Source organism: Molothrus aeneus, chromosome 1 (genome assembly GCF_037042795.1).
Source record: "Molothrus aeneus isolate 106 chromosome 1, BPBGC_Maene_1.0, whole genome shotgun sequence".
Taxonomy (NCBI): Eukaryota; Metazoa; Chordata; class Aves; order Passeriformes; family Icteridae; genus Molothrus; species Molothrus aeneus.
In genome coordinates, this window is record NC_089646.1 from 114,954,160 (window position 1) to 114,973,565 (window position 19,406).

The 19,406-nt window shown below is 39.7% G+C and overlaps 1 protein-coding gene across 3 annotated transcripts in view; it reads left to right on the forward strand.

The window, feature by feature from the left end:
• The window catches only part of FAM110B (family with sequence similarity 110 member B), a 114,102-nt gene that overhangs the window by 32,258 nt on the left and 62,438 nt on the right, over positions 1 to 19,406 (forward strand). The window lies entirely within an intron of this gene.

Below are 19,406 nucleotides of genomic sequence, written 5' to 3' on the forward strand. Positions count from 1 at the left end.
AGTGAAAAGCAGAGTCCTTTTTAATCAATAGCAACGCACTTTAAAAGCCCTTCCCAGCCCTGGGAACTGTGCAGTGCACACATCTGGTTTCACATAAGCATGAATTGCTGGCTTCACAAACACGGAGCATGTAGTCCTTGCCACAGAGTTAGCTAAAGTGTTCTGTAACTTGAGACTCTATTTGAAATAAAAACAAAATTGTATAGCTTCTTTACCATGCTAATGGAAAATATTTAATTTGCTTTTTTCAAGCCAACCAAAAGTATGACGCAATGCTGCTCAGGCAGATTTACAGTGCCTTTTCTTCCCTAGAAATCAATACAGCTTGGAGGGGCTGTTCTGGGAGCTGGCTAGCTGACTGCAGTCCAGCTGCATTCAAATGTAAACTTCTGTACCACAAACCAAAACTGGTGAATTTGATTTATTCAGGCATCACTGTATCTCTGAGGTTGTGGTGTTGGGTTTTCTTCTTTGCTTTATTGCCATTAATACTAGATTGGATTTCAAAATAGCAGGTTCAGTGGGCTTGTGATATTTTTTTCATGAAATCATTCAGTGATTTTCTACGTTTCTTGAATTACAGTACTTAGGTCTGTGGTAGTGATATCAGCAAAAGCAGATCTACATTACATGGCCATGTGCTCCTTTCAGTAGAGTCCTCCCCCCCCACCCCTTAAAAACAAACAAAAGAAAGAGCAGCACCAAAAAGCTCAATGCTCATTCAGTGTGAGCATTGAGGGCTAGTATAAGCATTTTCTACTTCACACAGAATAAGCCCTGAATATTACATGTTTGATTTCTCTCCTGCTAGAAAGGTAAAATGCAAGAGTTCTTTGTGAGCCCAAAAAAAGTTTTTAGAGGAGAACCATGGTGTTTTTTCGTAAGTGAAGCCAACACTGTAGATTTTCACTGTACACCAACTATTTTGCCTTTGTTTCCTTTCTGATCCCTCACTGTCTCCACTAATAGCTTTGACTTTATTTAAACTCTCCACTGTAAGAGGCTGATGATTTTCCCCTCCTTATTTTTTTTTCCTTAATGGGATTTCAGTCTTGCTTAAGAGCTTTACTTCTGGCAGAAGTTCTTCTCTTGAACAACACTTAGGGATCCTTGACACTACTTTTCTCCCTGAATGCTGTGTTTCTTTGGGAAGTCTGTCACTGGTGGTCTGTGTCCTGGTCATACCAGACACAGTTCTACCAGAAGGAAAATCACAACTTGATTGCTATCTTGCCAAAAGGGCATTTAATCTTCTTTTTAAGAAGAAAAATTCTACTTCCATTTCTCATGCAACTGTGATCCAGGTTTTTTAATCCTCCAGCCATTTTTCTCTCATATACTTAACAATGTCATGATGAGTAAACAGCTTGAGAAGACAGTGTGGAGGAATTGAGGTCCTTTTTGCAGGGATAGCTCAGGATGTCATGGGTTAGCAAAGAGGTGCAGACACATTTTGGAAATACTTTTGGCCCATTGGTTTTCTGTTTGACTGTTCCAAAGTTCTTGTGAGCAGAAGGGTCTGTCATTATAGTTTTCCTTTTGCCATCTTCCCTGCACTAGCACTGGCAGTCCAGGCTGGAAGATGCCATAAAGACTTCTAAAGCCACACTTTGAATAAAGCTTACATTTACTACAGAATATTTGCTTTGCATGGTTACAGTACAAGCACTGTATTCCTGTGTAAACACTGTAATGAAGTTGTTAAGAAGAAAGGAAACGCTTACAGCATTTGCACTAAAGTTCATGGAGCATGAGATAGCTGTGCTTAGGATGCTGGTACTTTGAAGGGATTAAAAAAAGCTTTTCACAAATAAACACAAAAAACGTTCTCAGACTAGCAAAACAGTTTGCAAGTGATGAGAAGAATGACACTAATTATTTTATAGAGAATAATCTGACTTGAAATGCCACAGTGGAATCCACTTTATGATCTGACCTTCCTACATATGAATTGAAAAGCAGGAAAAAGTTCAGGGCATGACCTAAAAATGGTAGTCTGAAAGCTTCTTTAGGTATGTTGGGTCTTATTTTTGTCTAGCCTGAAATATAGTTTTTCCTCTTGAGTCCAACTTGAATAAACTGGTTTGGGTGTTCATGTTGTCCTCATGGTTCCAGCTCTGCCAGACATAGCTACTTTATTTTAAGAATTGCTCTTACTTGGAATTTGAGTCCTACTGGAAACAGTATTGTCAGGAGGCTGCAGTCTTGCTGTTAAGAAACTTAAATAAGATAAGGCTAATCCTATTGTATGCTTCTACTTTCAGAGGTAGTGTAGAAACTTGCCTTTCGTAATAAGGGCTCCATACCAATCACTACCTGCTTTATGGGATTCCTCTTCCTTTTTTTTTCTGAATTGCTGGCTTGGCTAGACATTAATATTCAAAATATTTCACACAGTTGTAGATGGCATTATACTGTGTCAACTTTCAGACTTACAGAAAAATAAACCAGCTCTTGTTTTCTACAAGTCAAAGAAGGTGAGAGAAAATAAATTTACCTATAGTCTCTTTGATTGTGGCAAATTTAGGTTTCTTTTGTACAGGATGTTTAAATTGTTTTATTTATGTATAAGTAGAGATAGAGTAAGGATTAGAATACTGAATACCTGTGAGCTTTTGCTGAGATGATTTATAAGTTTCAAAACCACAAACTCTTTGCACATAGTAAGAATTTTTGTATTGTCATTTTGGATTGGTGCTGAATCAAACTTCATTATCCTGCTTCAGGAAGAGGTAGTATTGGCTATTAAAAAAACAAACAACAACAACAACCAAATCTAATAATTTTCCTACAGGTGTAGGAGGATAATCTACTTCCAATATTTGTTCTTACCTTGATCTTTTGTAAGATTAAACTGCAAAATTACTTCAGAATGAGGTTATCTTTTGAGTTGTCTAAATCAACCTTAAGTTTCTTAAAACTTGCAGCATAACAGATGATTTGTAGAGAATTAGGCTGCTAGAGTATATGTTCTTGAAATAAGTTGGTTTAGAAAAGGCCCACTTTTCAAGCTCTCCTAAAAATTAGTTACTCTGTAAGTCATTTAATCTTAGGCAGTGGTTAGATGTCTGTGTGTGGGTAATTAGCAGTTGTCTCTGCTCCTTTTTTCTAAAGGACCTTTTATCGGACCAGATAGTTATCAGTAGGTTTTGACTCACTGGGAAGACCTGGATTAAGAGCAGAAACTTTTTGTTGTTAAAACAGCAGCTGACTTGCTGTGTGCCCTTGGGCATGTCCTCTTGACTTCCTTGCACCACCTTACCATTGTATCCACTGCTGTTGTCACCACCATAAAGTTCTTTGTAAGCCTGTGATCAAAATACAGTTGAAGCTGTTTGTTATTCTGAGTGTACTCAACTTCATTTCCTATGCAGTTCTGCATAGGCAGTGTAAAGCACAGTGGAATCATGCAATTTAGTCTATAAAGAACTTACACAAAATAAAACCACCTTGTGCAACCTGTATTATAGTAAAGTAGATTTGGGAAAAAAAAAAAAAAAACAAAGAAAAAAACCACAGAGTTTTATTTTGGATTTACCGAAGTATAGAAATACTGCTAGTGGGGGATAAAGCTGTTCTGTTAAAAATGGGAATGCTCTGACTACAAAAGTTGAGAGGGGGAAAAAAAAATCTGTCCTAGAAGGGCTACGTGGCAGTCTTAATTTGCCTGAGTCTTTAGCAGAGGTTTTCCACTTCTGTTTCTGCCAAGCAAATTAAATTTATGAAGAGAAGCTAAACTCCGAGGGTTGGACTCTTAGTATCTTTTGACAAGGTTAATGTGGTGAAGCAGAATATTGGTAATAATGGGCTGACATTTAACAGTGGACCAGCTGAGAGATCCTTGTGTTCCTACGTAACGTGAAGATTGAGTGTCCTGTAAGCTTATTGTTTTATGTTTTGTACTTGCTTTTGCATGCATGCCAGGACATGCTCTGGGAAGAGGCATAAACTTTTTTCCTTTTTTCTTTTACAAATACATTTCTTTCCTGTCTAGAGCTGGAAAAGAGGAGCACAAGAGGGGTTTTGTTAAATACAGAAAAATCTAATTACAGCTTGATTTAAAGCCACATTTACACAATGGCTGAGGGGTGAGTTCACTTCCACAAAAACAAAACTTGTTGGCTTCCTACTGTGCATCAGGGAATGTGAAGATGCATGTCCTGGAGAGCAACTGCCTCCCTCTGCTGGCACCAGCTTTTCTTACGCTGTGCTACAGCTCTGCTACATGATATAAAAATACAGCTGTACTCCTATATGAAAGAACAGTGATGCATGAATTCATGGGTATGTGCTCATCTTAGTGGTTGTGCCGCAGGTAATATATGGGACATCACATGTTCCATGTGATAGGCCTGATGTCTGTTTTCCACGAGCTATAGAAACCTTGTTCCTCTAAAGGAATGGATTTTTCCTCCAATATGTATCTTGAACAGTTATGTCCCTGGTGGTTCAAGGGGAAAATGCGGGTGAACATTTTCTTGCCATTGTGGTTTACACTCAGAGCGTATCTCTGGAAAATGCAAGATCTCATTTTGTTTGCCTGCTGAAGTAGCTGAAAATGTGGTTTTCTTTCTTCAACTGGTTCAAGTGTTCTGCTGTTCTTTTAACTCACTTTCTCAGATGACAAGGCTGCACATCTCCAGCTTAGTGAAAGTTCATAATTTGTAGTAGGTTTTTCACTTCCAGGGATACCTTTTGCTCAAGGTATACCTTTTGCTCAGGGATACCTTTTGCACCGCTGTCACGGGTGGTTTCATTACAGCAGCTCATAGTTAAGACTATGGTCTTTCTTTATTCTTCCCTTGTTTCTGGCTGATGACTGCATTTTTAGCAGTTTTTTATTATTGAATTTGCACTTTGTGCTGCTACTGCTTCTTCCATTTCTGCTGCTCTAGTTCATAAGAATTAGAATAGCAGAGTTTGGAGACTAAGTATATGCACTGCCACTCTAGAAAAATGAGGCTGAGTGGAGGTAGAAGGTGGCTGGTGGTGAGACTGAAGTTGCTGTGCTGCCCAGCAGCATTGCTGAGCCATGTTTGGAAGCTGCTTAGTGAAGAGATTTGTGTTCCTGAGAATCTGGGGTCAGTGGGTTGGTGTACATGGGAAGTCTTGGGGAAGGAGGAACAGGCACAGGGTAGGTGGGGAAGGAAGGAGTCACTGATATTCACAGACATCAAGAAGAGATAACAGAACTTGCCCAGAAGAAAGCATTGCAGACACACTGGTGGAGAGTCAAAAGTAGAGATGGAGGGCCTAGCATGGACAGCATGTGGATGGAAATTAGTGGAGGGAGATATGGCCCTATGAGCTGTGTCTTTGAAGTGGGGTTACCGTTGCGAAGTCCAGAAAATAAGAGGGATGCAGATCTGTAGAGTGCTTGTGAGAGAAGCAATGAAATGATGAAATGAGAGAGTCTGGCAGGGTATTTCTGGCCATGAAAGAATCACCCAAAATTGTCGGTCCCACCAAGAGTTGGCATGCCAACATGGGAAGAAATGTAAGATTGCAAGAGGCAGAGAGAAGAGGGGATGAGATCCTGTAAGATGAATTGTTCTTTCACCACTAGATCTCCTTCTTTCTTTTGTTTGGTGTCAGCTCATTCCACACTTCTCAGAGTATTTCAAACCCAGCCATATTAGTGTGATTCTGGTGAACAGTATCTGAAGTTGATGAAGGAGAAAAAGAGGACCACAAAGCTTGCTGTGATACTGAGAGAGGTCAATGAATGAAACTCACATTTCACAGTGTGTAGCTCTATACAGTTGCACTCCAAAGACTACAAGAAAGTCTCTTTACCATGAAGTCATACCTGGGGAACTCTGTCCTTCTTAAGTCTTAGAATTTTATTCAGTTTACACAAACTTTTATAAACAGCAAATCACCATTTCTTGCTGCTTCTTGAGAGATTTCTGGACTTTATTTGGTCCTTGCTGGAGTTCTGTTATTCAGCATTTTCCATTTTCTCTGAGAATTAGGTAAAAGTCATCAGCTGCAGAAAGAGAAATAAGTTATCTTTTTCAGCACTGTTTTGTCTGCATTGTATGTCGCCTTCAAACCTTAAGGTGTCCCTAACTGCTAGGAGGATCCCCTTAGGACTTAGCCTTTTCCATCATATAATGTTGAAGTTCTGACCTAGTAGAAGGAAATGAGCATTCATCAAGATAAAAAAGCAGTCGGGTCTCACCTTACGATAGCCCCCAAGCCAATACGGTGAAGAAAATGCTGATGGGAAGGAGAATCTTTGAGCACGTTTATGAATATTCAGAGATCAGAGCCAATGTTTTGTTTGGCTGTCCACAGGAGAATAGTGGTATTCACACTGCAGTACAGTGTCCTGTGAAGTACTCATTGTCACAACCCATGTGGTCCCTGTTCTTTGTCTCCCAGGTGGCTCTGGGAGTCACTGCTGGAAACCACACAGATACCTAAAGGAGTTGTGTGGCTTTTGCATTGTCTCATGTCAACCAGAAGTTCTGCAGTTGGCTTCTCAAGAGGAGATGACTTGAAGGGCAGAGGTGTATGGATTGCCTCTCACTTTTCTTCCGATTATTTTTTATTGATAAATGCTTACAAAAAACCAAAGCCAACAATCAACAGTTCAATAATATCCCAGCTGCTAGTCAGTGTTGATATGCAGAAGTGACTTGGTATGAGTTGTAGGCTTTGTTCTTTTGGAAGCTTTTCTTTCAGCTGTGACAATTGTAAAGTTATTCTCCTAGGAGATGCTCAGATCTTCCACCCTCACCCCTAGTAACTGAACTGACTAGGTGTTCCTGCTGTTTCTTCAGTGGATACCTGTTCAGAGATAATGACATTTTCAGCTGTATTAATTACCAGACGTACGCCATCAAAACACCAGGTATGTAATCTTATTACTTTCCTGAAAGAGCCATAAAACCTAAAAACAACCAAATTCTGGCCCTTGTAAAACTTCTATAAGGAAGATTAAACTTAAATTTATGAAGAAGCATATTCCAAAAACATGTAGCTTATGAGGGAGGTTGTTTTCTTTGTTCTAATTACATTGGATCTTTTCTCTATTTTAAAGAAATTTAACTCTGTGATGAATCTAATTTTTATTTAACCAGAAGTTTTTCTGGGGGCCCTGTCCAAGTGAGAAAGTTTACAGAATTGAGGCATTGGGTGGGATAACCCTTCTGTTGCATCCACTAGATATGGTTGCATAAGGGACTTGATGTACCAAATGTGGCCAGTAGATCAAAGTCATCAGTTGACTGCTGATCTTGAGTGTTGAGTGTGGATTATTCACTGAAGCCTGGTCAGTGCTGACCAGTAGTGATATGGGGCACTGAGCTGTTCAGAGGGCAGTAGCTAGGTGTTTTCTGCACTAAGAATTCCTGCACCTCTCCTTCATGGAGGAAGCAGCTCTCTTTATCTGCAAGGTTGTGAGCAGTAAGTGAATTTCCAGTGGAGGACCTCAGTCCTGGAATTTCACTGCTGTCATTGCCCGTTCTGGAGTCGTCTCCCATCTCCCCAGAAGTTACATCATGGCACCAAATGTAGCTTTTCAAGATAGTCTTTATCCTTCCATAAGGGCAGCTTATGTCATGGTGGTGATAGTGGGTGATCCAGAATTACCTGCTCTGCAATAAAATTAAATGTTTCCACCTAGGCCTGTTTCTTAAAAGTTGTGTTGAATGAAAAGAACCCCTATTTATTTTTTCCAGAGGAACTGGTACTGGGCTTTGTGATCTCTTGAAGTCTGAATAGTACAAAGAATAGAAAATTAATTCTCTGTGAACTCTTTTGTGGCTGATTCTATTTTTCCACTGTTGTCCCTGAGTCCTCCTGCAATGACACAATGTAATGAGAAGAGCTTGTTACTCCCAACAATTAGCAAGTTTCTTATTAATAGACTTAAGTATAAATACTTGTGGTAGATAAATACACGATTTGGAAGCTAAGTCAGCCTTCCCTGATTTGTATGTGTTGACATCTTCAAAATAGTTTTCCGATCTGTAAAGTATTTTCCAGAAAGAAACATGTTTTTGCATAGATCTGTTTAATACTGTTTAACCAAAAAAAAAAAGTTCAAAAATAATATCACTGTGTCTCTTTTATTGCTGCTGCCTGTTGCAGCCACAATTTGTAATTTTTACTAGGTTAGGTGCTCTAAGCTTTCAAAGAAGGTGAAGTATTTTCTCCTATGTCATATAAACAGTATTTGATCAGAAGCACCCAAGAGTGAGCCACTCAAATAAAGAAAGACAAAAATACATGACCTCAGCAAAAAACCAGTAATTTCAATGTGATTTAAGTTGTCTTTATCTGGAACTGTTTGGCATTAAAGTGTAATCAGTCCAATTTCCAAGCTTGCTATAATTGCATCAGTTGTAAATGAAGTCTTCTGTTGCCTGTGGATTATTCCTGTAGGGTTTTGTCTTCTGTAGAGCTTTCTGTTTGTCGTCTCTCTTCTCTTTCTGTGTTCTACTAACAAGAACAGGTTCAAAAAAATTAATAAAACTATATAAACAGTGCTTACTTTGTGACTGTTTCAAGTTGCATCTTAACTCATTTCTACAACAACATCTTTTGCATTGCTCATTCACTTTTTTCACTGCAATAGGCAGCCTGTAATGAAAATGTTGACTCACCTGAATGATGTCTCTGTTTTCTTTATTCTCTAGATCAGATTGCAAGATAATTTTAAATTACAAGTATTAGATCACATTTCCTTGGACACTTGCTTTTGATTATACTAAGTTACTGCACTCACCTATTTAAGTTACAGTCAACATTTTAAATATCAGTGTTAAGGGAAGCAGGAGAAGGTGTCCTAAATGATGTTTGTTCCATATCTTCTTAACTTAGTATTTTGAGTCTCTTCACATTAATGGTACTCCTTGTATTAAAGAATGTTTTATAAAAAAGGCAATTGATTTATCTTGTAACAAAAAGTACAGGTAATCTTGGCAAGGGGGGTGGGGTAGAAGGGATCTATGAGATGCAGCCTGGATATGCACATAGTGTAGTCTTTCATTATTTTATAGATTGCATGACAGCAGCCTTTAATTTTTGAATGCTTTAATTCTAGTGCAAGTACTCAAATGACTCACCAGTTATCTAAAGCATCAGGTAACTATACCCATCTTTAGCTTTGTTCTATCTTCTTATCCTTGTTTCTATCTTCATTTTCTCAGTGGTAGGCTACGGTGAGTTTAATTAATGTTTAGAAAAACAAAAACCCAAAACAATGTGGGAAGTGTTCCCAAGTGTTCTCACGAATGCAGCCTCTGCAGGCTTTCACTTGGGATGGTCAAGACATACGGCGGACAAGTTCTCCATCTCCTTTCACAGTACCTTCAAACACAACATAACTTGACTCCAACCTGCCAACAGGCTGCACTTCTCAGTTGGAGGTGATACTATTTTTAAGAAGACATGTCTTCTCTCTGCTACCTGCAGTGGTGCCTTCGTTTTGGTGGTTGGTCTTTGCCAAGGCATGACCCTGACCTTAGCTACATTCCCCTTCCACCGAGGGATTGCTGTGTGCCACAGAGCGTGGTATTTAACCATGGTGGGGGGTCAGCCCTTCCAGTTAATCCTATCAAAGTGCTGAATTGCAGGGGGTCAGACAAGAAATCAATACTCTTTTTCCATCTGATTGCCTCGAAGACTATGTAAATTAAATCTGTCTGTCTGTAAAAAAAGTTACGTCTACACTACAAGAAATACAGTTGGCGAATATGAGCTGCTGCTTGTGTTGCTGCTGGGAAGGATTTTGCCTGGATAATTTTGTTTCCAAAGTAGTTATTGGTAAGTTCCCCTGAGCTTTGTAATAGTGAGATGCAAATAATCTATACAACAATGACAACTCTACTGTTTTCCTCACAAGTTGTGTAGATCTGCCTGCAGCAGGCTTTGCGAGTTGATGAGGTGAGCGAAGATATATTGCCACCTGGGAGGCATCCTTTGTTTTCTGCAGTTCTCTGCCTATTAATACCTTTTATGTGTATTTTTGTTGCCTTTTTCTTCTTTGACACATGCTTTTTTGATTTCCTTTTGTTTTGTTGTGTTTAGGCTTTTTCTGACATAATGTACTTCTGAAGTGCAGACATGCATCTCCTTCACCACCAGCAGCTTCTACAGATTGTATTTTTTTAATATCCAGGCCAGATCGTTTATCCCCAGTTAGTTAGTTTTGTATTTTTATTTACATGAGGAAGTTACTATAAGTTCTACCAAACATTTACTCAGACTCAGCTGCAGTAAGGCTGGAGGAGTGTCATGGGTTGGGAGATATGAGATGTTCTAATATATGATATAATTGGGAGGACTTTAACAAGTCTCTGGTCGTACTCCAACTTTTTTCTTCCACTAGTTTTGGGAATTGAAATATTAAGTATACAGAGACCCAAAAAATGATGTGAATACTGCAAAACATGATAGATAATTTTCAGACTTCTCTTTTATGCACTCTTAGGTCTGAGAAAGTAAATTTAAATTCCAAGTTCTGAATGAATACAGACTTCTGAAAGAGTTTTTTTCTCCAACGTAGAGTGTAGGATTTTAAAAGAGAAATAGTACATCTAATTTGGTTGGTTTTTAGTCTCATTTTATTGAGGTGATGCAAAACAATAGTAGAAGCTACTTTTACCTCATGTAGTGTACTAGTTTACCATGAAAGTTTATTATATGTGGAGTACCCTAAGAGAAAATGAGCCTTCTGAATTCTTCCCCAACATCAATATGTCAAAGCTGTTTCAGTTTGTTTTAAATGAAACAGATATGGAATTATATAAATGGGGGAGTTGTATGTACTCTGAACAGCTTGAATACTGTAAGTGAGATAAATGATTGGATTTTTGCAAGTTAGCTGTGCAGATGCTGCAGCCTGTGTGCTGAACTGATCAGCATGAGAACTCAGTCCTGCGTGCAGGGTTATCCACATTGCTTCCACTTGGTCCTTCCAAATAGGAATATTCATGTTAGTGAGTGGGATATGGTGGAATTGCCAGCAGCAGACAACTGTGGATAGAAATTATGACATTTTTCAAGTTCTGCAATTTTTCATACTTAGGCAGTTTCTGTTAGAGAATACAAATAATGCATACAGTGAAGTCTGTGTTAAACACTTTGACAACTCTGAAATTTGCTAATGTTTCATTTTTTAGTGGCCCTTTTACTGTGGTTATGCTGCTTATGTTTTGACTACAGACTACTGGAATTTGCTTTGAAAATATCAGTGTCTGTTTTATTTGAGGATTACTTTTGGAGCAGCTTCTTCTATAAATCCTGATTCGGGCAAGAGACTTTCTTGGCTCATGCCAGTAAAGACTGCATTGTTGTAGAACATTCAGGAGATAAATATTTGAGACTGACTGAAATGTCCAATTCTGACTTCACTAAGTTTTGAGTGCTCACCTTTTGATCTTATCTTCCCCTGTTTGTGCCTACTTTCTGTAGGGACAAAAATGGTTCCTGCAATGCTATTAAGGTTATGTTGTATGGGATTACTGATTGCCCATCCTACCTCTGATATGTTTAGGACTTTAAGACTCACTGCTGAGAGCCATCCACTTGATGTAGTGGGAAGTCAATGATCTCAGAAATGCACTGAGCTTCACTGAGTACATTATTAGAAAAGCAGAGTTATACTTGCTGTATGTTCATGCTTACAAACTGTATATGAGTTTACAATGAAGACTAGGTTCAGGCCTGTAGCTGTTACCCTGATTTTTCCTAATCTTATGTTGATACAAATTCTTGACAAAATAATAAATGCCCACTAATGTGATGTGTGTGCAAGCAGCGTTAAATTACAGTGCCTCTGAGATGAAGGCTGTTACTTATTTCCAATTTGCTTAATTTAAAACTAAAAATTCTAATGCTTGCACTTTTAGGAACTATTTCTGGAAGTGCAGTGGAGTTATATCTGGGACAAGGTCTGAAAGGTTCCATCTGGTTTGGGCACTTCATAAGAATTGCCACCTGAAGAAATTCTGGTAGTTGACACCAGTAGTATTACTGGTGGCTTATGTGAGGCTACTGTGTCATGCAAGTGTGTGCTTCTGGGAAATTGGGCACTTTTATTCCCTCCCAGGACTAGGAAACCAGGATGAAGGAAAGGCCTGCTGCTTTGCCCAAGAAAGGCAGAACAGAAAGTATTAATGTCCCTAGAGTGTGGCAGAATTCCCCTAGTGCACATTTCCTGTCTTCTTCATAGCACTTCTCAGTGCTCATGCTAGTTTTGGTAGGATCATCACTCTCCCCTTCACCTTAGTTGGAGCACCATGCAGGCAGGGAAGTGTCTGTTCAGAGAAGGATGGAAAGGAAGGGGTGGGAGCTACTTGGCTTGAGGAATGGCCACTCATTTGTCTCCATTTATGCTAAGTTTTTATAGCCCTTCTTATGTGACTTTTGTGCTCATTTTGCATTAGAGGATTGGATATTAGCATCAAGCAGTTCTTGGAAGAAGGGTCAGAGGATCTTATCAGCTCAGCAAAATTTAACTTGCTAGGTGTACAAGCTGCCCAAGATGAAAGTATGCTCTTCTTTAGGAACATTATATGGAATAAGAGTCCTGATGACTCTTTCATAAAAGAGCTTTTTGGCTTGCTCTATTAAATAATTAAATCTCTCTTCCTGGAGAGGCTTTTCAACTGTGCCAGCAAAATGCTTCTGGCTTCTTGTAAGAAGACCGTGAGACTGGGTTCCAGTATGGTGAGGCACAGTTGCTGGTTTTATATGGACACAATTTCTAGAAATTTAATTATAATCTTTCTAAGATTAGAATCTAAATTTATTTTACTTTTGGCTAAAAGGGCTTGACATTTAATAGGCTGTCTTCAAACTCATTAGCCTTGATTTCTGAGGTAACCGAAGCCATTGCATAGTTTTCTTCTGGGATTCATTGTGCTAAATATCTTCAATTCTGGTGTAAAGTAATAAGATCTTAGAGTTGCTCTGAAACCCTGAATTATGGGTGTGGACTGGAGACTTGAAGTCTCAAAGGTTTGCAATCTCTGACCTCCCAGAGAGCTGCCTGGGAGCAAGGAGGATTTTGTGCAAGTGCCTGTATGCATTACTGTCTGCAAAGAACCACTTCATGTTCCAGCAGTCACACCTTGACTTGCTTTCTAGTTGCATCTTGCAGCTCAACATAAACACCTCCTTGCATAGAGAGATGTAAGAGAGTGAAAAACAGTCTTTGAAGAATAAAAAAACAATGGGGTTTAGAGAGCCTGATGGGTCTTCATTGTCATCACAGAAGATCAAAGAAAACCTTAGGGCTGCTCTTTCTACTCAGAATTGGAAATAACATTCTTAATTACAGAACTGAGCAGGTCTGACAGAGTTTTTTCTTCAAAGGGAGGAATGCTATACTTCATCTTTCAGCTTTGCACTCTTTGCAGCATAGCATTTTTGAAAAATTACACCTGTCCTCTAATGGAAGACTTCTATTTAAAGTTTTCCCAGGCCAGTCTTATCTCAGCTGGATATACTCAGCATCAGGTTGTGTCACCCATTTCAGCAAGGTAATCATAGTGAACACACTACCTAATAGAGAAGAGGAAAATGCCACCAGGGTGATGAAGATTAATAATGTGGAGGTGCTGGAAGTTTACTTACTATATTGCAAGCTCTTTTTTCTGCTTTTCCACTAGGGAAATCAGTATTTCAGGGTTAGGTGATGCTCTCAGGGTCCCTATTTTCCACCAACAACTACAAAAAATGTTTCTCCACTTATGAAGCCCTTTTGTGGCTTGTTCCAGTGTAGTTTTACCCTCCTCTGTCCGTGTTTTTAAGCAGTTAACTTTTGCTACCATTACACTTGTGTTAGGACTTCAATATCTTACTTCAGTCATGGGGGCTGGTTTGGTTTGGGGTTTTTTGTTTATTTTTGTTTTGTTTTTTTTTTGTTTTGTTTTTTTTTTTATTGCACTCTTTTTTGTTCTGGTCTGCAAATGTGTCTTTCTCACATAACCATTTAGAAGCAGAGGCTGTTTTTTCTATAATACATTTTCCAATCTTTGACTCACTAGGGTCATGATCATTGGTTCTCTGTGAGTCAGTCATGCATTATATGGGGTCCATGGTCTTGATGCACTGTTTAAAGCTATTTCTGTGCTTATTGTAAACAGTGTGGTCCCTTTCTGTGGTTCACCAACTTTTGTGGCCATCTGGCTGCTCAGCCAGAGGCTGGGAAATGGTGGCTACAAGGGACACATGTTTTGGTCTTGGGAAGGCCTTGGTTGTGCTGGCAGGTGTTACTCCTTTTGAAATGGACAGTTCATACTGAGCCTCTGCTGGTAGCTGTGAGGAAAGGAAGTGGAGAGAAGAGTAAGTAAGGTGGAAATACAAGAGGGCACAAAGCATATCGATGTAGTATGAGGTGACTGTTGAAATATGGTATAGATTTGAAGAAAACCTTGCACTGAAGGAAAAATGGATGGAACTTGAGGAGGAATGGAAAGTTGACATTGGTATGAAGATGTGTTAGGTGGCATGTTTCAGGGTGATGTGAAGTCTTTTACATGACCTTTTGTTTGGGACTTGTGTGTTCTTAAGAATAGAGTAGAACTGTGTTATTATTCCACTTTTGGTTTTGTGTCTGAAGTGCAAGTGCTCAGCATAGCAAACGTCTTGCAGGCTTCACTTCAGATCCTTTTATGCCACATGTATCAGCAATAGGATGAAATACACCTCACTGACAGCTGAACTGCTCCTCCCCTGGCTCTCTGAGGTGCCAGTGATGGACTGGTGTCATCATTTCAGTCAGCTAGGGCTGCAGTGAAGATGTTGCTAGCATGTAGGTCTGTGGAGATGAAGGATGGTAATGTACCTTGGAATGTGGGTGTGGGGGATTTTTTTGTTTGGTTTTACTATGATTCTGAGATAAAAGTGAGTAAGAATGCCATAGAAAATAGTTTGTAGGGATCAATCTTTGTGCCATCCTGCAGTGAGTCTCTGGCATTAATACAGAGACATCTCTGCCTGTTTTTAAGCTTACAGAGGAGTTATGTCTGGGGCCTTTATGGATATAATGAGCATACTTGGGAAAAAAAAAAAAAAAAGCTTGAAGTTCCAGGTTATCTGTCCAACTTCAAAATATGATTGAGAGCATTGACAAATGCACACATGTGGACAGGTAACTGCGTGCTTACCAATCACAGTTGGGGTCGTCCAAGAAATGTCCTCATGCTACACAAAATGAAAATAAGTTTGTTCACGCTGAGTGCCAACTTCAAGGCATTTGTGACTTCCAGAGAAAAGTTTATGCAGCAAACACTTGGACCATGTTTTATTTTCCTCCATAAATTATGATGATGAGTGATGAGTTTGCCACCAATTGGCAGACTTCCCATATACTTGCTAGGAAAGGAAAGAGCTCAGCAAATAGCTATTGTGAAATCAAAGGTTGTTTTCAAAAGAAAAAGAAAATAATGCTAGATAAATTTATTTGGGAAGGAAAACTGGAATGTAGAAAAAATAGTGGAAGAAAAAATTGTCCCCTTATCTTTTAAATTGTGTGAATGTCAGAAGTACCATCCAAAAATTGTAAGACTGTTATTATGTAAACATAACCATGGGATGGTTTAACTTCTAAAAGTCTAATGAATGCATCAAGCCAAGTAAAATATTCATTAGAGTAATTGGTTCAGTTCAACCTCTCAAGGCTACAGCTTGGAAATATACACACTATTGCCTTTAGAAATGCAGCATGTTGATTCACCAGCCATTTTGCTCAACTCATTTTCATTCCATATGCTTACTATACATTGCAAAATCTAATTAAGTAACTGAGGTAGCAGTTTGCAAGCAGTATTGGATACATTTTTAAGCCAAAGGTTATGTGATACCCAGAGTAAAACCTGTTCAGTTGCAAGACACATCAGAATTTTTTTAGATATTCTTGTATTAAAATAATTGGATATGTAAGTACTTACACAAGTGATAATAATATAGGAAAAAGTCATTTTTTCCAAAATAATAATCTGTTTGTTAATTCCCTTAGATATGCCTAAATGAAGTGTATAATTCATTAATGTGCTAGCTAGACAGTTTTCACTGTAGGAAGCTGGTTTTAGTGTCATATGATGAATTCATCATACCCTCATAGGTTTTCCTCTCTCCTCCCCTCTGTGATGGGCATCTGCCTCGGACCATATGGTTTTGGAAAATTTTAATTGAAATTCTTCTGTCAAGGAGCTGAGCTAGAGAAAGCCTAACTTGCTTATAATTGCTAAAAATGTTGTAGAGACCTTCTGTTTCCATGCGGAGGAGCGGGAGCTTGAAGCTTAGCACAGGCGGGTAGCTTGTGCCAGGGACAGGCTTTTGCTTTCGATGAAAGTCTGCCGAATATTGGCCAACTTGTGTACCTTTCACAATTTCTTCATTTCCAACAGAGACTTGCTGGAATCTCTTGTGACTGTGTCCTCATGAAACCTGTGTTCTCTGGGATCTGATGAGTCTCTTGTGACTGAGTCCTTACGAAACCTCTCTTGGCTTCTCTTGCTGGTGCATCTATAGATGGCTCTGTCCTGTCACAGGTCCAGTGCATGCTCCAGGTGCTCCTGTGCCATCACCACGGGTGGCAGGGCAGGCTGGTGGAGCTCTGCATCGGCCTCCGTTGGAGTTTTAGCCATCTGCCATTGCCAAATGTGGGTTCTTGTGAATGACCACTGACCCTAAATGTTAGCCCCTCTGTGCAGTTCCCCATATCTTCCTGACCCAGCATAGCATCACAGTGGTTAAAAGCAAGTGTAAAAATTGCCATAGACATCAGCACTCTTCTGGCTGATCTGCAAAGTCAAGCACGGAGGTTTAGTGAGTATTGATTCTGTTGCAGAGACAAATAGGTGTTTCTTGAAATGCAACTTTGCAGCTGTTTGTGGGTCCTTCAACTACTGCTGCTACCATGATGTTTTAAAAAAGAAAGCAACTCCTGGAATAAACAGCCTGCTGCAATGGTGTGTTGAGAGTGTGCTGCCAGGGCAGCCTTTGCTGGGGCTGTGGGTGAATGCCCTTGGAGGCAGCAGCTCTGTGGGAGGAGGCAGAGGCTGGCTGCTGGGAAGCCATGCTGGAGCTGAACAGGGTGAAGCAGCAAGAGCTTGGGGAGCTGCTGGGCAGAGGGGGGAACACACATGTAGGCTTAGCAGCCTGCATGGGAGGGAGCCAAAACTGAGAGTCCCATGGCAGCTGAAGCCTGGTTGATTCTTGTTTCAGTTTTTCTGGTCATTTTTTGAAGTGTCATACGTGCCTTTGTGGTTTGTGAATGGGGATTAGATTAAAAGAATGGTTTGAGTCTCTTTGACTTTATTTTTTTGTTTGTGTTTATGAAATTTTTTTTTTCTTAGCATTCCAAATAATCAGAGGACTAGGGTAAAGACTTTTATTGGTCTTATTCCCCTGTTGCTACCTTTGGCAAAATGTCGTTAGAAAAATAACATTTTTGATCTGATCATCAAATCATTGTGCATTTTTTTCACATGCCTCTTGAACTCTTCCAATTAGGTTTTTAACCCCTGTATAACTGCCTCTCCTGCCTTTCTTCATTAAGTACATAGTTTCCTGGTTTCAAGGAGTATGGCTGAGAAACTTGAAATATTCCACAGTATTTTAAAGAAACACAGTTTATAAAAATTGATCAGCTTCTTGGATGATGTAATCTAAAAAGAGAGACTTAATAAAACAGCCTTCTTTTATCAAAACACAAAACTTCATGTTGACTGAACATTGAAGCAAAGAGTGAAATGTCCCTATTTCTGCACTTCATTTTTATTTCCAGCCATATATAGCTTTGAAAATATTATTCTTATAGCAAAGAAGTTTACTTCTAACAGAGAGCAACTCTTTATGAGCAATTTTCACTGACAGATTAAGAAGGCTGTGACGTAGCTATTTACATATTGCCAGTAAACATGGTCTTGCAGTGTTTCCACATTGAGATCTTGTTCCATTAGTAAAATTTTATATAATACCAAATATAATTTTTGTACTGAAGTAAGTACAATGGCTAGAAAGTGTTTATAGACAGCCTTTAATATCATGTTCTTGGACTGTGCCTGATACTGTATGGTGCTGGTGATAAGAGTAAAGAATTAGGAAAAATGCCAGTGTGGGCGCAGTGGAATTCATTATTGCAGTGGGGTTCAAGATCTTGCTAGTGTGATGTTTATGGGTATGGTTTATGTGTAACTTAGTGAAACATCTTAGAAATGCCTTGTAGTTTGTATATGCATAATGCTGTAGCTTTATGATATTTTTGTAATATCAGTCATGAAAAATGTACTGTATCTCACAGGAGAGAGCTGGCACCACAACTGGTTTTTCTGATAGTCAGGCTGTGTATTTCCATCTTGTCACTGATGTTTGAAAACCTTTTGGTCAGTGTAGAGCTTAGGTGATTATATGAACCATGTGGGAACAGGAAACATCTGAAGAGTGTTTTTTTCTGTTTGTGCTAAACAGAGTGAGGATTAATTGAAGTGTATTACCAAGGAAGACTAAACAAGCATCTGTATCTTTTTTTCATGATTATTTACCTGATGTTGTAAAAGCTCCCAGCATCTTTCAAATACACAATGTTCTCTTGGATCATAACATGCCTTTGTTTTGTGGACTTATTTATAGAATAAGCATAAGTAAGCATGTAGGACTTGGTTGTGTTAGTTCCCCATGCATCTAAGTAGTCTTTGCTCATGATAAGTATTTCCCAAACGACTTAAGTTGTTTTGTATAATGGCAAAAATTTTCTTGGCATTTGCACCCTAGCCTCGTGAAAGCTTAGTTAGGACTTTATGTGCCAATGCACACAGAAGCCCTCTGATCATCTGGGTGTCCGCCCACGGGTAAATGTAAAGGACAGAGGGGGTCCTGTTGACTTCTGTAGGGCTGCTGTGCACTGAAAGCATGTGTGTGCTGCCTCTCTGATCTGATGTCCACGTTGTAGCCTGTGCAGTAATGCACAAAAGCTGAGATCTGCTCTGCATGGTGCTGGCAATGTGTACATTCAAAACAAGAATTCCTGCTGGTTGAACAAACATCTTCGTTTTATTGTGTCCCTAAAGCAGACCTAGCAAACTGCGAGTGGTCAGCTTCTCAAAGGGCACACCTAAACAGATCCTGCTTTTCAGAGATGGAGACAAACCCCCTCGTAGGTGAATCACTCAGCAAAACAACACCACCACCGCAAACACCCAGCCAGGGATTTGATGGTGACGCACCCAGACAAGCAGCAGTCCCAGACGCTGATGCTGCGGGCTGCAAGGCCGTGTTTGCGCGGGTGCCCGGGCAGCCCTGCGCTCCCTGGGCAGCCCTGCGCTCCCTCGGCAGCCCTGCGCTCCCTGGGCAGCCCTGCGCTCCCTGGGCAGCCCTGCGCTCCCTGGGCAGCCCTGCGCTCCCTCGGCAGCCCTGTGCTCGGCTAAGGGCTATAATTAGAT